Source organism: Ictidomys tridecemlineatus, chromosome 11 (assembly GCF_052094955.1).
Source record: "Ictidomys tridecemlineatus isolate mIctTri1 chromosome 11, mIctTri1.hap1, whole genome shotgun sequence".
Lineage (NCBI taxonomy): Eukaryota > Metazoa > Chordata > Mammalia > Rodentia > Sciuridae > Ictidomys > Ictidomys tridecemlineatus.
Window position 1 is genome coordinate 56,122,734 of NC_135487.1, and position 14,704 is coordinate 56,137,437.

A 14,704-nucleotide genomic window follows, 5' to 3' on the forward strand; every position below is an offset into this window, starting at 1 on the left:
TCTTAATGGCATATTATAGTATTATTACAATATGTGATAAAGATGTTTGTGACCACCTTTCCCCATTAAACTGAGAGTTCTTCCTATGGGGAGGACTTTAATATTCATCATTGTATTTATAGCATCTAACCTAGCACTTAGCATAGAGCAGATTTGCATTATTTTGTGAATAAAGTTATATATCAATAAATTAATAAATTAAATATAATAAGTAAAATGTGACAAAATCATTCATAGATGTATTAAGAGAGATTAGAAATGAGAAATAATTAGTTCACCATAGTTAGCATTTGACAGGATCTTTTAAGATATGATTTCTGTAACAGAGTAAAAATTTAATAATAATATTGAGAAACTTGAGAAGTTAGAAAGGAGACAACATAACTACTTGGAAAAAATAGGATTTATATTCTAATAAATTCACCCAAAGATTAGGTAAATCCCTGTGGAATTTTACTATTGAAATTGATAAATGGACAAGCATCTTAACCTTAAACTTTCAAAAATGTGTCTATTTAGTTGTCCTTAAGAATAATTTTTAAGTAAATTTTAAAATAATGACACATCTGATGTCAGTTAGAAACAGGTTAGGCTGACAGTTACAAAGACCCACATCCTTATTTGCCCTGAAACTGGTTTAAACCAGATACATGTTTGAGTCTTGCTGGTGTACACATGTGAACAGGTAGGTAGTTCCATGCTTAGCTCTTTGTACACAAGAGAACTGAGTTCTGTCTTGTTTACCATCTTTAACAGATCAAGTATGAGTTAAAGGACTGAATCAGTCCTTAACATTGTAAGTATGAGCAGTTCTGCAAATAAAGGCTATCATGGTTCTTAAAATTGTTATTTGTAAAAAATAATAATAAAGTTACATGTTTTACATATTATAACATATAAATGTAAAAAAAAATATTATTACTTTTTACCTTTCAACATAGCCCAGGACCTCTATAATATTAAATAGAAGTTTTGCTATATGCATACAAGAGATTAGAAATGAGAAATAATTAGTTCACCATAGTTAGCATTTGACAGGTCTTGTAGTTATGCCAAACCTATGGTCATGATTACAAAATCCTACCCCTAATTTATTACATATTTGTTTAATGTTTTTAAACACTGATATTTAAAAATGAATGTAGTATAATTTTTGCTAGTGAAAGACAAATTATTTTCTAAGTCCCAGCTTTTTATACTTTGAACAGTTGTCATAAAACTTTACATTTACTCACAAACTTTCTTTCATAAAAGCATACTTTTTTCTTTTATGTATATTATATCTTTTACATGATTTTTATCTCTCTGAGATAAAAAATATTTTAAAAACAATTTACAATAGAGTTTATCTTTACAATGCTCAGTGCAAGTATTACATTTGGAAATCAGAAATATTGTGCTAGTTTGCAAATGTTACATTATTTGCTACTAAAAATACTACATGTTTTTATAAAGTGCTATATGTTGCCTGAAGTTTGGACTTGTTAAATTGTTCATGGTTCACATAGTACACTCTTTCAAATGTTAAGCATCACTTTGAAAATATGGCATACTGACCCTCTTTGTATCTAGAGATGCAATTAAAAATAATGGTCTAAATATTCACGTAGTAGAGAATGTTGGCAATGTGACTCTGAGGCTATTCATTTGACCTTCTTTTGTGGTTTGCGGGCGTGCAGTTTGTTTTTAAATGGATGGCATGTTTAAGATCTACAGTCATGTCATTTCTTTTCCCTGACAATTAGTAAGATAAAGAAAGAGAAAACTTTCATGGAGAGAGATTCCACCTAGGCTACAGTCCACAGATCAATAACATCTAGTATTTCCATATGTAAATATGTTCTAAGCCCATCTCTAGGGACTGGGGAGAGATCAGCTTTGTATAAACAGAATTTTTATTTGATGACTAAACAATAGATTAAAAAAATGTGCTGTGGTTTTTCACAGAGTGTTTTGGGGATTTGGGAAAGATGTACAGACACAATCAATTAAAAGCAAGCTAGAAGAAAGGGTTTTTAATGTATTCCTTATAAAGAAATGATAAAATTTTAAGATGAAAGATATGCTGATTAGCCTTATTTAATTATCACCCAATGTATACATGAATCAAAACAGTATGTACTTCATAAGTATGTATGTTTATATGTCAGTTAAAAAGGAGAGGAAAGACAGGCTACTCAATATTCTGTAATCTTATAACCTGGGAAAACATTGAATACATTTTCTAGATAAGAGAAGTCTTGTCTGACCATCTATATTGTGTCCCATTCTATATTCTTATAACATATTATCCTTTTTATAGTTTACTATGCATTTAATTTTAAAAAATTCGTTGTTTTTCTTCTGATCATCTGGATAAATGTTAGTTTTTTTTTTTAATAGGAGACACATCTGTTTTTTTTCCCCACTAATGTAATTCCAGAAATTAGAACAGTGGTTGCTTAATAAATGTAACAAATTGATGAATGATGATGAATTTTAAAACCCAGTTATTTCATGAGAAATAAATATGTAACTGTCTTTAGTGCTAATAATATAAAATTTTGGGTAAACATAGGCATAAGAGAAATTCTTTGGATAGTCAGGGGACAGATCCTAGAATCAAATGAATACTAACGCAGCACAAGTGGCTCCAGGAGGGCAGAATGTGGAACCAACAGGTAGACTCTAAAAGGCAGTCCATCAGAGTGAATCAGCCATTTTTAGTTTTGCTGTTACAGTGAACAATCATAAAATTCCAGCGAAAGAAAGATTTTTTTTTCAGAAATTAAAAAAATCAATAGAGATTCAAACTCTCTCTCCCTTCTTTGTCCTGTGTTTTATATTTGCTTATGTACGTAATATTTCTTATGATTTTTGTTCCTTCTTTTGGATTTGAATTACTAAGTGCTATAATGCTTTTTAGCCAAAAGAACATCCTTTAGTTTGTCTTTTAGGTTAGGGTTAGAAATAAATTCTATTTATTTATTTTAAATCTAAGAATGTCATTATTTATTTATTTGTTTTGGTACCAGGAATTGAACCTAGTGCTTAACCACTGAGCAACATCCCAATCTGCCCCCCATCCCATTTTTTAGTGTTTTATTTAGAGACAGGGTATCCCTGAGTTGTTTAGAGTCTCACTGAGTTGCTGAGGCTAGCTTTAAACTTGCAATCTTATTGCCTCAACCTCCCAAGCTGCTAGGATTATATGTGTGCACCACCATGTCAGGCTAGAATGTCATTATTTTAATCCTAACTTTTATCAATGGTTTTGCTGGATATATAATTCTTAATTGGCTATTTCTTTTCTTATAGTACTTTAAATATGCTATACCATTATCTTCCATTCTCCATTGTTTCGGGGATTACTGTTTATTCATGCTGTTTTTCTGTATTTGAATGTTTTCCTCTTTAATTTTCTGTTGTTTGTCTTTGAGCAGTACATACACACACACACACACACACACACACACACACACACACATATAAATATAACTTTGTGATTATTTCTCTTGAAGTTATTTAAGCTTCTCAGACCTGAAGATTAATGTTTTTAAATCAAATATGGGAAGCTTTCTGTCAACAATTTTTCTTTTTTTTCCTGCCTTTTTACTTCTGTCTTTTCTACAAAGGACTGCTACCATTACTTATATTTCATGTTTGATTTTGTTCCATAAGTCTCTAAGGCTCTCATCATTTTTCTTCCATCTTTTTCTTCTTTGTTCTTCATACTGTAGAATTTTGATTGTTCCTTTTCATGTTCTCTGATATATTTTTATTTTACCTCAAATGTTCTTTTGAGTCCATTTAGGGTTTTTTTTCAATTTCTATTAATAGTTGTATTTTCAAGTATTAGGATTTTCATTAAAATAATTTCTGTTTACTTATTTGTTCAGTCATTGTCACATTTTTTATTTAATTTTTAAAATATAGTTTTCTTTAATTTTCTGAGCATATTATAATAGCTGCTTTTAAAACTTTATGAAGTATGATGTAGAGTCCAGTTAGACCATTTTTATTAATGATGTCCAGTTAGATCATTTCTCTTTAATTTTCTGAGCATATTATAATAGCTGCTTTTAAATCCTTATAAAGTATGATGTAGAGTACAGTTAGACCATTTCTATTAATGGTGTGTGTGTGTGTGCCTGTGCCTGTGTGTGTGTGTGAGAGAGAGAGTGTGTGTGTGTGTATTGGCTTATTTTACTTTTTACTGTTTCTTTGAATGTCTTATAATTTTTGGTTAAAATTGAACATTTTTTGGCAATATATAGCAAAAATCCTGGAATATATATATATATATATATATATATATATATATATATATATTTTAATGTTGTTGTTTTGCTTTTCTTTTTATTTTTTACTTACCTGGATCTACGCTGCAGAATTTTTTAGTTTTTTATTTTAATTAATTATTATTTCTTTAGTCTGACTGTCCAGTGTTTCCTTCTGTCTCTGTATAGCTTAGTGGTGAGTCAATGACTTGAGCAATGGTTACACTCCATACCTCTGACTATTGCTCTATGCATGGGTTGTGGGATACATTCAAAGTTTCAGCTAGCTGTCAACTCTGCCTTGGCTTTTTGTTTACTGGTCTCTATCAGGTATACAACACGCAAGTAATTGCGTAGCTTTTAAGTCAGCCTTACCTTAGCCCTTCTTTTGCTCTCATTTCCACTTCTTGTCCCAGCTGAACTACAACTTTGAACTATCTAAACTACAGTGTTTTCATATTCATTTCCTGCTGAATTTGTCATTTTTGAACTGGCAAAACCAGAAGTTTTTACTGTCATCCCAAACTGAGTCTGCTCTCTCCACTAACCATGCTACTGGTGTTGGAGAAAGCCTCTCCATGGTTTTTATTAACTGAGCTGGAGGAATAGAAACATCCGGACGTAAGAAGGGCACAGATTTCTGCTGCTCCTACCTAAGTCTATAGCAGGTTTTGAGAATTAATATCAAATCATTGTTTGGTTTTGATCAGTTTGAAAGTGTCGTTTATTTATTTATTTTTGACACTTCAGTTTAGTTTATCTATTCTTTTTTTTTTCCTTTCCAGAGGATTTGCCTACTTCTTTATGTTGTCATGACACAAAGACACAAAGTTATTTCTCTACATTTTCTTATTGCATGAAAGTTTTTTTTTAAATCTGTTTTTGTATTTATGGATAAAAAGATTATGAGGACAAACAATGTGTTTTCCTTTCTTCTTTTTTTATTTTATGTGTTTTATTAGTGCATTATAATTATACATAGTAGTGGAATTCATTTTAACATATTCATACATGCATGGAATATAATTTGCTCCATTTGAATCCCCAGTACTTCTACTACATTTCCTCCCCTCCCATCCCTTTCCCTCTATTTTATTGGTTTTTCTTTCTATTTATTTATTGTTTTTTTTTAAGTTGGTGCTTTATACACACACATAAAGGTGGAATTCACTGTGGCATATTCGTACATGGTATACATAGCACAATTTGGTCAATTTCACTCCACAGTTTCTTTTTTTTTTCTCCTTTCCCTCTCCCCTCTCACTTAATCCCCTTCCTCTATTACACTTACCCTCCTTTTCCCCCAATTTTGCCCTAGTTTTCACATAGGATAGAACACTTTTGATCATTGACTTTCTGAGTTTGGTTTATTACACTTAGCATGACATTCTCCAATTCCACCCATGTATCTTCCTTTCTTTTTATTATATTTTTCTATATACAATATCTGGCAGGGTGCCTAACCTCTAGAATGCATACCATCAAGAGGGACCCTTAATGTAAACCTTGGGTTATGATAATGGTTCAATGAAGATTCATCAATTTTAAAAATAAGGATAATCAAGCACCAGAGTACAGCCTCTGGACAAAATATATTTATATTCCTCCCTAGTTCAAAAACTACCAACCTCTCTCAGAGTTCCCCAAATATCTCATCTCTATTATAGCATCATCTCATTGTCTAGAATTTCATCATCTAAAATCCAAGCAGGGTGTGGTGGTGGTTATTCCTTGGTTAGACTTTCTTAAGTTCAGCTCCTTGAATACAGTTTCTCTAAATCTTTATATTTATGAACTTATCAACCATCCTTAATTAGCCAACATATAATTTTAGGCAAAGCATAGATAACTGCTGTAAATTCCTGTTCAAAGGAGGAGAAAATAATAGAAACAGAGGGTTGACTCATGAATCCAAAGGAATTCTGAAGTCCTGTTCAAATAATAGATTTTGTTTCAGTTCTCAGTACTATCTCTGCCCAAGATGAATTCTCCAAGTCTCCAAATTCAGCTGTATAGAATTTTGCTTGTACTTTTCAAGCAATAATTGGTAACCATGTGCATGGCTTTGTGGTTTTCTCAGTCTCCTTACTGACAGCATTTGTGAGACCAAACCATTTCTTAATTTTGCACTATCTCTGTTCTTTTGGGAGTGATTCGTAGTGTTTCTGCTAAGATACTTATTTAAAACTTTGTAGATATCCTGTGAATCTTATTGGAGTTCCTATCATAAATCAATAACCCCACCCTAAAATTGATTTGATTTTTTTCTACTTTGTTTGGGCTTCTACTAAGTCTGGTGAGGGCAGATATCCTTAAACATTTTAGAATTCCTGTTGCTTAACTAGTTTTTAGGTCCAAACTGTGGATCTTTCTGAAACTCGGAAAGAAATTGTTGGTAATACCTGTTGCTTCATGTTTCAGGTTTTTTTTTTTTTTGAGTGTCCCCAGGATTTGATCACATGGCTCAGAAGCCGTTTTCCTAATTGTAGCATTGTTTACCATCTGAAGAAATATAGAATTTCAACACCAGTAAGTCTTGGGTTTTTTCTATTTAACAGTTCTTAACTCTCTTCTCAAATTTTACTCTCAGCAACATACATAAACCAGTTAGCATCTTCAACACTATACTTTGAAATCTTTTGAGCATAACAGTTCCTTAGATACATTTTCTACTTTCTATACTACTATCTACTACTAAATACTTGAAACCCTTATCCTCCAAATGGCACTAAAATTTTCTTGCTGTTCTTTTTTTTAAAAAAGTTTTTATTAGTACATTATAGTCATATAATAATAGTGGGATTCATTTTGAAATAATCATGCATGCATACAAACATGGAATAGAATTTGCTCTATTTCAGTTCCCAGTAATTCCTCTTTTCCTTCTCCTCCTCCTTCTCTGTTCTTTAAGACCTCTTTGTGTTCTCCTCAAAATTATCACACCTTCACAAACACTTTCTTCAGGGAAGGCATTTCACATTTCATTGACACTAATTTCTACTCAAATTTCCCTGTTCCTACTTGGGCCCAAATTACCAACTTAGTATCTTTTGTCTGGGACTGCTCCAGAATTTAATAGTTTAAAAACAAAATTGTATTTTCATTGTGTGTTTCTTAGCCAACACATACATCCACGTTAGATCCCTTGGATAGAGATATTCCGTCGTTAAAGATGATATTTAAATTTTTTCTGAGGCAGCTGGATTAATTTGAGTCACAGAAATATGTGAATTATACTGGATTACTTCTAGATCTGTTTTGTCCATTTGTATTCATAGGAAGCAAGCCAGAGAAATACGTGCAGTATGTTTTATTTTTCAAAACCCCAAAAATTGTAGAAAAATGAGAGATTATCTAAAACTGCAATTATTAACTTCAGATGAACATTGAAAATTAGTGAGCTGTTCATTCTGTTAACATAGATATTAGATGATTTGTTGATTGTGTTCTATTTATATTTGCTGGATAGTTGAGAGAAAAGTAATAAAGGCTTTTATAAGAAATACTCTGATGTTTATGAAAAAAACTACCAGGAATTCAACACTGATTTTGTAATTTTGAATTGTGCAAGATAGACCAAGGAAGGAGAATTGCAGGGGGAGTCTCTTAGAAATTGGTTGATATTTTTTTAGTAATATAAGTGATGTGCAACTAATCTAATTTAATTAAATTTAGAATTGTAACAGACTCTTTGAAGACTTAGTGAAATGCTTTTCTTTTGTATGTCTCCTTAATGCTGAAATGCAGTACATTAAACTGAATAAGAACAATAGGTAGTTTCGACTAATCTCATCTGCAACTCCATCTGATCGAATGAGAAGATTTTAATTAAAGCTGGACTTCTTTCAGAAAGAGGAACTATTGTAACAAACCATAATTAAGTTGATTTTTCCATAGTGCATAGGTCATGCATTCAGTTTTTCATTGTATCTGGTTCTCCTACTGCTATATTTTTACCTTTAACATTTCTGTTTGCATATTCATAACAAACTATGAATTTTGTATTTTCTATAACAGTATATTACTCACTGGCCTCACCGATGATCTCTGTAATGATATTCCATCTTCAGAAACTATGGGGGACCTTTCTTTCCTACTCATTATCCTTTTTAATCATACCTGTAGATAAGATATCATTTCTTGCTAAAATTTGTGTTATAAAATTATACACATGGATATAAAAGACATATCAATGTATTATTTTTCTTTTACTGAAATTAAAAATAATTAACTATGGTTATAACTCCACTAACCTAATTAACTTGGAAATGTATAGTTAATAAATTTTTTTTAAAACCCTCAATCCTCTCATAAGACATATTACAATCAAGATGTTTGAAGGTCTGAAGTATAAATATCAAGGAAAATATTTAATATATGTGCTTTCAGTTAATGAATTTATACCTTAAATATCCTGACAAATTATGGCAAAATAGCAATGCAATCGGATCAAACAATAATGACTGATAATTAGAACAATATTGTCTAAAATGCATATATATGAAATAATATCTCTTAGTGACAGAAATGACAGTGCTGTCCATAATTACTTGGCTAGGTGGGGGCTTGACTCCATGATCTCTCAAGTTAATTGTTGGTGTTCATCATTTTTTCCCTTCTGTTCTTAAGGTCTTTTAAAAAAATCTTTTCACCCACCCCAAACAAAAACAAACGTTTTATAATTACTTACTTTAAAAACTCTGTCTTTTAAAATTAGTTACATTGAATTTGGGGTCTAAAATACATGTGCACAAGAAAGTACATGTGTACCCACCTCATGGTTTTAAGGAGACTGTATTTGCTTGTCAAGCCTCCTGAATGTCCTCCCCAATCTTGATTCTTCCCCTCTTACCCCATCTAAAAATTTGTATTTGTCATTTCTTTTCTTTAGGTTTGCTATTTATTCATGTCCCTATGTATTATAAAATACTATTTCCTTTTTTAGATCTTTCATGTTATGATAGCTTAATCATATTCTCTATATTTGTTTACAACTCAGTTTTTTCCTGCTGAAACTTATGTTTCTAAGATTTATCCTTATGTTTTTTTTTCATGTGGCAATAATTTATAATTTTCCAGCATATAAATATATCAAAACCTACTTCTTATTACACTTTAAATGGATATTTTGATTGCAATTTTCCTTTACTACAGTGTTGATTTGTATGTTCCAGAATCTGTGTTTTATTGAACAGCTCTGGGCACAGATATCTAAGGTTGGTAGGTTACACATCCAGACAAAACTGCTGCATCAGACATGTGGGCATCAGCTTTGTAAAATAATGCTAAACTATTTACAGAGTAACTGTAACTTTACATTTTTGCCAATCTGTAAGTTGTAAATATTAATTTTTTAGAAATTTAATTTGAATTTCTCTGATGATTAATAAAGTTGAATATATTTTCACATGGTTATGGACTATTTAGGTTTCTTTTGCAGAGAGCTTTAGTCCCTTTGAGCTGCTATACTAAAATGTCATAAACTGAGTGGATTACAGGAAGCAGAAAGATATCTCTCATAATTTTGGAGGCTAGAAAGTCAAGCTCAAGGTGCTGGTGGATTTGGTGTCTGTTGACAACCCACTTCCTGGTTCACAGACCAGTGTCTTCTCACTGGGTCTTTCCATCATGGAAGATCCAACACATCTCAGAGACTTCTTGTAAGGGTACTAATCCTGTTTATAAAGGCAAAGCCTTCATGACCAGATCCACTCCCAATGACACCACCCACCTGCATCATCAAGCTGATGATCACGTGTCAGTATGTTAGTTTCAAGAGGATGCAAACATTTAAACCATTACCTCTTCAAGTCTTTTTCCTTTATGCTTATTAGACTTTTCTTTTTCCTCAGTGATTGAAAAAAGATATGTACTCGGTATATGCAATTTTTGTCAATTATATGTGTTTCAATGATCATCTCCTATTTTTGCTTTGAAATTTAATTATCTTTATGGTATAATTAATAACCAGAAGTTTTAATTTTAGTTAAATTTATCTGTAATTTGCTTTATGAATGGAGCTTTTTGTCTCTGTTTTAGTCATTTTTTTTCATTGCTTTAGCTTTTAGTTAAAGCTTTTAGCAGTGAAATATATATCCCCTGACCAGAAAAATTGTAGACAAGGAAAATTTTATCTGGGGGCTCATGGTTCCAGAGGTCTCAGTTCATGAACAGCTGGTTCCATTTCTTGGGGCTTGAGATGAGGAAATCCATCATGGTGGAAGGGTGTGATGAAGGGAGACCGCTCACACAATGATTAGGAAGCAGAGGGACTGCACTTGCCAGATATAAAATATATACCCTGAAGGTATACCCACAAAGACCCACCTCTTCCAACCACACCCTACCCACCTTCAGTTACCATTCAATTAATCCCTTCTGGGCATTAATTCACTGATTGGGTTAAGGATCTCATAATCCAGTAATTTATCCTCTAAACCTTCTTGCATTGTCTCACATATGAGCTTTTGGGGACACCTCATATCCAATCCATAACTGTCTTGTTTATGAAATCACTTTCTGTCCAAAAGTCAGAGGTTTTTTTTTTTTAACATTGTTTTACCAATTTTTTTATTTTACTTTTTGTATTTAGGACCTTGATTATGTGAAACTGTGTTTTGTTTTTGAAGTGAAACAGTGGAGAAATTTCTTTCTTCGTGCATGCACATTTGTCTCTAGTGTTATTAAATAAATAAGCCATTATTATTTACTGACCTTAAGGGACAACTGTCATAATTAACTTAATGTTAATATGAATTGACTTTTTGATTATTTTGTTCCATTGGCAATTTTCGATTTCTACAATGTTTTAATTAATTTAAATTTATGCTAAGTCAATATCTAGAAAAGCAAATTCTTTTGTTTTGCTTTCAGAATACTGGGACCATTCTTGATTATTTTCCTCCTCATATACATTATAAAATCACTAGTTAAGTCTCATAAAAAAAGCGTTTTATGATTAGGATTGCACTATTTTCTTGGATCAACAAGGAGATAATTAACCTCTGATTATATTCAGTCTCCTCATTTGTGAACATGTCATATTTACCATTTGAATTTCTAATTCAATATTTTTTATTAAAGGCATAAAAGCACTAAATGTTTATGTACCTGCTAACAGAACTTCAAAAATACATGAAACAAAAGTTGATAGAATTAAGTGGTGAAATAGGACAATTCATAATAATTATTAATGCTATCATTACCTCTTTCTCAATAATTCATATAACAGGTCCAATGGAAATTAGTAGGAACAGGGAACACTTGAATAGCACTGTCAACTAATTTGTCCTAATTTTCATCTTTATAACCCAACATAAGCAAACCACGGATTCATTTTAACTTCACAAAATATATTTATTAAATTAAATTATATTCTGGTTCATAAAACAGATGTTAATAAATTTTAAAAAGACTTAAGTCTTCAAAGTGTAGTCTCAGACCACAATTAAGTTAAATTAAAAATAAATATTAGATGTCTGAAAAGTTCCCAGACCATATCAAGTTTTGACTAGATTCAGGAGAACCTAGGCCATTCATACTTTGCAGGTTGAACTTTAAGTGACTAAAAGTTGGGTTAATATCTTCTATTGTAATTAGGAAATTTGTGTGTGTGTGTTTTCTTTTTTAAATGTAATTTTAAACTATTAAGTGCTATCTTAGTTCATTCCTGTTACTGTAATAAAATATCTTAGGTTGGCTAATTTATAATAGTAGAAATTTATTTCTCTTGGTTCTGCAGGTTGAGAAGTCCAAGATCAAGGAACCAGTGGATTTGATGTCTGACAAGGACCATTCCTCATGGACAGTGTCTTTTATGTATTTCATAAGACAGAAGAAAAAGGGGCAACTACCACTCTCACCTCCTGATAGATTCACTAATCCCATTTGTGACTCAGTCATCTCCTGGAGGGCTCACCTCTTATACTATCACATTAATTCTGTGTTTCAGTGTGTGACTTTGGGGGAACATATTCAGACCACAGTAGATGTATATGAATTTAAACTTGCTGTTATTAAATGCTCTATTTTTCTTGATTAATAGATTTTTGTCTTAATGTCTATTTTTCTAATACTAATTGCTATATCAAGTTTTTTAAAATTGGTATTTACCTTTGTGTATTTTTAAATCCTTTTACCTTGAGCATGCCCCTATTCATATGTTTGGGGTGTACCAGCAAAAAGTTTAAATATGTTTTTTAAAATCTTGTCTTCTGGGGGAACATTTTATCAATTTGGGCTTTTTTGGTCATTAATCATATTTTAATTTCTAATATTATGTATACTTTTTATCATCTATGTAAGACATGATGATGCTCCATGAGGCCTGTACCCTTATGGAGGCTGTTAAGAGTTACTGATACCCTGTTCCAGAGTCTAGGATTCTATATTTTGAGAAGTGAAATGACCAGTGGTCACTATAAATAATGTGCGATGGTCTGAGGGATAAAGGACATCTCAATGAGCTCTTCCACTGTGACTCTATTGTAGACTTGTTCATCTGTGAGTCAAAAGATTCCTGGGGTTCTTTACCCCAAAGAGAAATCTTGGCTAAGAAGTTGAAGATGCCATTGACTGGACTAGACAAAAGAGTCTGTAAAAATGTGTAGATAAGGATGATTGTTGGGTAGGGTATCCAGTGTTGAATGACTGATTGAGGTTCAGTCAATTTAGCTGACACTTGGATTCCATCCTTCATCAGAAACATACAGTCGAAGAATGAAAAGCAGCAGCTAGCCAGTAAGTTTTATGGCATGTAATGTTGCAGCTGCCACCTTTACTATATGAATTCTTTTTGCTGCTTATTCTGTTGATACCAAGGGACTCTTAAGCAAGCTAAGGGGTGGAGAAAAGGGGCAATCCTTTCCATTACTGTGTCATTTGACAAAGAAACGAGGAAAATACATTCCATCTTTCACTAGCTCCTATAGGTGGGAAAAGTCAGAGAACCAAGGCTTGGCTCCATTTCCAAGGAAGGAGACTTTAGTGACCATGCTGAACTCAAAGGCTGCTGTTACCATGACCCAATGAATAATGAGCAACTATATATGAAGGGTCATAGGCTTTGGTCTAGTAAAACCTTTTGTTTTCAGGAGAACCCAGTGTGCAGCTTGTCCTTGCCACCTTAATGACATATAGTATGGGATCAAGGAGGGCTATTTATTTATTTATTTTGCACTGGAAACCCATGTGCAATTTATGGTCATCATGGGTACATCAGAAACTCTTGAAACAATAAGAGAATGTTGCTAATGCCCTTAGAACGGAGGAAGTTGGTTTTGCAGTATAAATGAAGTGCTTGTAGTATTGCAATTTGGATAGATTCTACTATTTTGCTGTAGGAAGTTCTATTCAAAGTTGGCTAATTTGTGAGTAACAGTGTAATTGGGCTTAAAATAAAATTTGTAAATGAGGAATATGTTGTCTCCAATGCCTCAACCAAAGATCTTGGGATTCTTTTAACATCTTTGTTGCTGAGAAGGTCAATATATTTTCTTGACAATATAAGGAATGGAGCAGCTTTTAGCTTATCAGGTAAATTTTAGGGATTTAACTGAAGTGGTGTGGATTTGTGACACATGGGTCAATGACCTATCTCTGGAGGACCCCCTTGTGAGTATTTGTATGTCTTGAATGAATGGGTCAAATGAATCTCCTTAGAGGAGGATATTATCAGACTGATATCAAACCTGTGATCCTGGGGAAGGTTGGATGCAGTTAATATCTTACCTGCAAAGATTGTGTCTGATCACAGTACTGATGTACTCCATAGGTAGCTAATAAGTATCCATTAATGTGTCTTTGCAAAGGTGAAAGCAAATTGCACATGAAAGGCAATTGAAATAGATTCTGAACAGAACATATTAACCAAATCTATGAGTGTAAAAGAGTCAAAGTATTTACCAGTTACTGGTTAAATGGAGTCAGTAATTTTAATAATATTTGGTGTGGGATGTGATGATACCATTAACATTACAGTAATCCACTATGAGGTATCATTTGTTCTTTTTTGGGTTAAAAATAGGCCAAATTGGGCTGTTAATTAAAGAAGCAATGGAGATAATCACCTCTTCTTTAAATAGGTCTTATTTAATGGTTTTCAATCTTTGAAGGCCTACTTTTAATTTTTATCTGGCAGTATGAACTATTTTATCTGGGGGGAAGGTTCATCAGATCCCATTTTATCAAGCCAATTCTAAGTGCCAAAAGCTTAATTTAATTTTAATTTATTTCTTGTTGGGTCAGACGAGCCATGACCACAATGTTATATTTTAGAAAAATGGACACAATGATTATGGGAAATTTAGGCAAGGCAGTAGTTCCAATGGCTAAGGTGAGGCATAACTCTTTTTCTTCCAATTTATGCTCCATAACTCTCCAAAGATTGGAAGGGTACCTTATTTAATTTATACTGTCTCCAGGAATAACTAATTTCAACCCTTGTA

The 14,704-nt window shown here is 32.3% G+C and overlaps 1 long non-coding RNA gene across 1 annotated transcript in view; it reads left to right on the forward strand.

Moving 5' to 3' along the window:
• LOC144367723 (uncharacterized) overlaps positions 1-12,302 on the forward strand; it is a 60,227-nt gene extending 47,925 nt beyond the window's left edge. The window contains exon 2 of the long non-coding RNA XR_013427248.1: positions 12,001-12,302. This is a non-coding gene — a long non-coding RNA (uncharacterized LOC144367723). The remainder of the gene's footprint in view (positions 1-12,000) is intronic.
• The last annotated feature ends 2,402 nt before the right edge of the window (positions 12,303-14,704 follow it).